We start from the raw sequence: 5,000 nt of genomic DNA, 5'->3' as shown, positions 1-5,000 counted from the left end.
GGACCCTCCCGAACACCACATGCCACGACAGGCGGCAGCCTGCGGGGTTCGGTGCTGGACTCTTCCCTGTTCGCTCGCCGCTACTGGGGGAATCCTTGTTAGTTTCTTTTCCTCCGCTTAGTAATATGCTTAAATTCAGCGGGTAGTCTCGCCTGCTCTGAGGTCGTTGTACGAGGTGTCGCACGCCACACCGCCAGCCGGCTGTGCACGCTACCGAGAAAGCACCGGTATGCGAACCGCCAGGCGACGGGCGCGCATCGCACGTTTAAGGAGACGCGGCCGGCCACACAGGCGACCACGACACTCCCAGGCGCCCGAAGCGGGACAAACGCCGCGCGCTTCAGTATACGTAGCCGACCCTCAGCCAGACGTGGCCCGGGAACGGAATCCATGGACCGCAATGTGCGTTCGAAACGTCGATGTTCATGTGTCCTGCAGTTCACATGTCGACGCGCAATTTGCTGCGTTCTTCATCGACCCACGAGCCGAGTGATCCACCGTCCTGGGTGATCTTTATCTTTTCAGTTCTCCACCGTCTCTTTCAAGACAGTTGCAGAGGCGGGACTGAGGCGTTTGACGGCCCCTGTTCCATTACTTTGTGTCCAACGGCCTGACGGCCGATGGGCGTCGTACGGCTCCACACCGGAGCGGACAGGCACTCGGGCGAAAGTCATTCAAAACCGGCGCCAGGCGCCAGGTGCCGCAGGCCAGCCGCTCCAGAGCTTCAGCGCTCGTACCACACAACAACACTTGCGCTAGTTTTGAGAGGCACGCGTGGTTCCGCACGCGGCGCACGGCTACTGCCGTACAGGTAGCGTGTTGCGCGACACGACACGCACATCGAAAGACATGCAGTCTAGTCGGTAATGATCCTTCCGCAGGTTCACCTACGGAAACCTTGTTACGACTTTTACTTCCTCTAAATGATCAAGTTTGGTCATCTTTCCGGTAGCATCGGCAACGACAGAGTCGATGCCGCGTACCAGTCCGAAGACCTCACTAAATCATTCAATCGGTAGTAGCGACGGGCGGTGTGTACAAAGGGCAGGGACGTAATCAACGCGAGCTTATGTCTCGCGCTTACTGGGAATTCCTCGTTCATGGGGAACAATTGCAAGCCCCAATCCCTAGCACGAAGGAGGTTCAGCGGGTTACCCCGACCTTTCGGCCTAGGAAGACACGCTGATTCCTTCAGTGTAGCGCGCGTGCGGCCCAGAACATCTAAGGGCATCACAGACCTGTTATTGCTCAATCTCGTGCGGCTAGAAGCCGCCTGTCCCTCTAAGAAGAAAAGTAATCGCTGACAGCACGAAGGATGTCACGCGACTAGTTAGCAGGCTAGAGTCTCGTTCGTTATCGGAATTAACCAGACAAATCGCTCCACCAACTAAGAACGGCCATGCACCACCACCCACCGAATCAAGAAAGAGCTATCAATCTGTCAATCCTTCCGGTGTCCGGGCCTGGTGAGGTTTCCCGTGTTGAGTCAAATTAAGCCGCAGGCTCCACTCCTGGTGGTGCCCTTCCGTCAATTCCTTTAAGTTTCAGCTTTGCAACCATACTTCCCCCGGAACCCAAAAGCTTTGGTTTCCCGGAGGCTGCCCGCCGAGTCATCGGAGGAACTGCGGCGGATCGCTGGCTGGCATCGTTTATGGTTAGAACTAGGGCGGTATCTGATCGCCTTCGAACCTCTAACTTTCGTTCTTGATTAATGAAAACATACTTGGCAAATGCTTTCGCTTCTGTTCGTCTTGCGACGATCCAAGAATTTCACCTCTAACGTCGCAATACGAATGCCCCCGCCTGTCCCTATTAATCATTACCTCGGGTTCCGAAAACCAACAAAATAGAACCGAGGTCCTATTCCATTATTCCATGCACACAGTATTCAGGCGGGCTTGCCTGCTTTAAGCACTCTAATTTGTTCAAAGTAAACGTGCCGGCCCACCGAGACACTCAACTAAGAGCACCCTGGTAGGATTTCAACGGGGTCCGCCTCGGGACGCGCAAGCACGCCTTCGGCTCGCCCCACCGGCAGGACGTCCCACGATACATGCCAGTTAAACACCGACGGGCGGTGAACCAACAGCGTGGGACACAAATCCAACTACGAGCTTTTTAACCGCAACAACTTTAATATACGCTATTGGAGCTGGAATTACCGCGGCTGCTGGCACCAGACTTGCCCTCCAATAGATACTCGTTAAAGGATTTAAAGTGTACTCATTCCGATTACGGGGCCTCGGATGAGTCCCGTATCGTTATTTTTCGTCACTACCTCCCCGTGCCGGGAGTGGGTAATTTGCGCGCCTGCTGCCTTCCTTGGATGTGGTAGCCGTTTCTCAGGCTCCCTCTCCGGAATCGAACCCTGATTCCCCGTTACCCGTTACAACCATGGTAGGCGCAGAACCTACCATCGACAGTTGATAAGGCAGACATTTGAAAGATGCGTCGCCGGTACGAGGACCGTGCGATCAGCCCAAAGTTATTCAGAGTCACCAAGGCAAACGGACCAGACGAGCCAATCCGATTGGTTTTGATCTAATAAAAGCGTCCCTTCCATCTCTGGTCGGGACTCTGTTTGCATGTATTAGCTCTAGAATTACCACAGTTATCCAAGTAACGTGGGTACGATCTAAGGAACCATAACTGATTTAATGAGCCATTCGCAGTTTCACCTTAATGCGGCTTGTACTGAGACATGCATGGCTTAATCTTTGAGACAAGCATATGACTACTGGCAGGATCAACCAGGGAGCTGCGTCAACGAGAGCTGAGCAGCCGGCCGCCCGGGAGTGTGTCCCGAGGGCCCGCGCGAACACGCAAGCGTCCGCTCAATTATTCTGCAAACAGGAGGAGGCTGAGCTCCCCTGCACGATACACCTCGAAACCCTCTCAGGTCCCGGCGGCGCGCAGCGCCGTCCTAAGTACTTGGTCGGGTTCGAGAGAGGCGCAATCGCCCGGAGATAGGCGAGTAGACGCTTTCAGTGCGAACACCCGTGCTCCCAACTGAGCTTGCCGCTGCCGACAGAGGCCCGGGAGCGTGCTGTCGTGGCATTGCCGGCGGGAAACAACACGCGCCACCTACGGTGACCGGCAGCTCCAACGCCAGCGCCACAGAAGGGCAAAGCCCCACTTGGGTGCAGAAGCGAACTCTCCCAGCACAGCGCACGCGCCAACACGTCCGCAGAGCTGCGATACAAACCACCTGCGAGAACCGCTGGGGGCGACCGAGCAGCAGACGGCGTCGCGACGCCGAGTGCCGGGCGGCGGCGCATCCTCAACGCACACAGTCCGCAATCGGACCAGCACACTGCAGATGTCCACCGCGCTTCGCACCGGGCTCGGCAGAACCCACTTTGGCCGCCTGGCGCCGCGCGCAGGGTGCGCCGGCGCATAGCTGGGACGCCAGCCGGGCCCGTCGGCCGGCGCTCCTGCCACTGGGCGCCCCCCACCAGCCGGCTGTAGTGCGTGCGCTCACGCAGCGCGCGGCCAGCACGCCGGGCGGCCCCCCCTCACCGGCCGGGGACTGTCCCGCCAAGCCACAGCCTCGTATCGCTTCATACCCACATGGCCAACTCAGGTTCGGGGGCATGGCGGGTACCGCCGAAACAACCGGTTCACAGATGTACCGATCGTCGCTATCACCGATGCACCTGCAGCGCGAACAACCGCTCAACAACTGATTTCCAGTTCATTTGCGGATCTTTGGCAGCAAACGTATACGTCAATCTACATTTGCGAAATCTACGATTCTGGCATGCCTGCATGTTATGTGTCACGACACGCTACATCAGCCCACATACACACTGCGGCATGTACACGAGAGAACACGTGGAAGATGGTCCGCGCACGTGTGCAATGTCCCTTGCGCGGTCGACTGTCAACCGGCCTCTGTAGCATGTCGCAGATGTGGAACGCGGTCCACCGTGCTATCATGTTGTGTGGGGCAATACGATTAAATAGGAAAACCCTCGTCGCTACATCAACAGACGGCTCACGCTGATTCCCGGCAGAGGGAGGAGGGGGGGGGGGGGGCCAACATGCAATACTTTCGTCCGTACCTACTTACCACATGTCTGTACGGCGTACAACAGTGCAATCTCGCTGTAATGGGGAGACGAGACAAGTAGCATCGTGCACAACATATGGCCCTTATGATTCGCCATTGTAGGGCGCAGCCGGTGTACGGTCAAGCATGTGCCACATTATGTCACTCAGTACGTAACGACGGATGATCAGTGTGGGTTACGCGTACATCAGCGGACAGTCCACACAGGCCGTACCACAACGTACACTGACTGCATCGACAACCGAATGCAACTGAACAGCTGCAAGGCTCATTTCACAAACAAACGCCTGACCGACCAGCTTGGAAGGGCAGGAGGGGAGGGCGATATTCGTTCTGTAGCGGTACACCCTTCCAGTGGTTAGCGGGACTGTGTAGAAAGTACGCAACACTCGAAAGACCTTTGTGTGAGGGTACGCACCATGGCATCAAGAAATACACATGACACCAGAGGATCCAAGCAGTGAACTATGTTCAGAGGGTTGCTGTTAGGCAAAGCTACATTCCTGTGACGTTACATGTGACAGTTAAGGTGCAGTGTAAGTTAGGTTAAGGTGCAGTGTAAGTTAGGTTAAGGTGCAGTGTAAGTTAGGTTAAGGTGCAGTGTAAGTTAGGTTAAGGTGCAGTGTAACTTAGGTTAAGGTGCAGTGTAACTTAGGTTAAGGTGCAGTGTAACTTAGGTTAAGGTGCAGTGTAAGTTAGGTTAAGGTGCAGTGTAACTTAGGTTAAGGTGCAGTGTAACTTAGGTTAAGGTGCAGTGTAACTTAGGTTAAGGTGCAGTGTAACTTAGGTTAAGGTGCAGTGTAACTTAGGTTAAGGTGCAGTGTAACTTAGGTTAAGGTGCAGTGTAACTTAGGTTAAGGTGCAGTGTAACTTAGGTTAAGGTGCAGTGTAACTTAGGTTAAGGTGCAGTGTAACTTAGGTTAAGGTG

At 55.2% G+C, this 5,000-nt stretch overlaps 2 non-coding genes and 1 pseudogene across 2 annotated transcripts; all 3 read right to left on the bottom strand.

The window, feature by feature from the left end:
• The window catches only part of LOC126317705 (large subunit ribosomal RNA), a 5,065-nt pseudogene extending 4,899 nt beyond the window's left edge, over nt 1-166 (bottom strand).
• A 188-nt stretch (nt 167-354) lies between these two features.
• Nucleotides 355-509, bottom strand: LOC126317728 (5.8S ribosomal RNA). Its single transcript, XR_007556858.1, has one exon. It is a non-coding gene; the product is annotated as a 5.8S ribosomal RNA (ribosomal RNA).
• A 355-nt stretch (nt 510-864) lies between these two features.
• LOC126317651 (small subunit ribosomal RNA) lies at nt 865-2,757 on the bottom strand. The gene has a single exon (XR_007556795.1). It is a non-coding gene; the product is annotated as a small subunit ribosomal RNA (ribosomal RNA).
• Between the last annotated feature and the right edge of the window lie 2,243 nt (nt 2,758-5,000).

The sequence above is a fragment of the Schistocerca gregaria genome, unplaced genomic scaffold (assembly GCF_023897955.1).
Source record: "Schistocerca gregaria isolate iqSchGreg1 unplaced genomic scaffold, iqSchGreg1.2 ptg000640l, whole genome shotgun sequence".
NCBI lineage: Eukaryota > Metazoa > Arthropoda > Insecta > Orthoptera > Acrididae > Schistocerca > Schistocerca gregaria.
The sequence above is the reverse complement of the archived record's forward strand: the minus strand, read 5'-3'. Positions and strand labels throughout refer to the sequence as shown.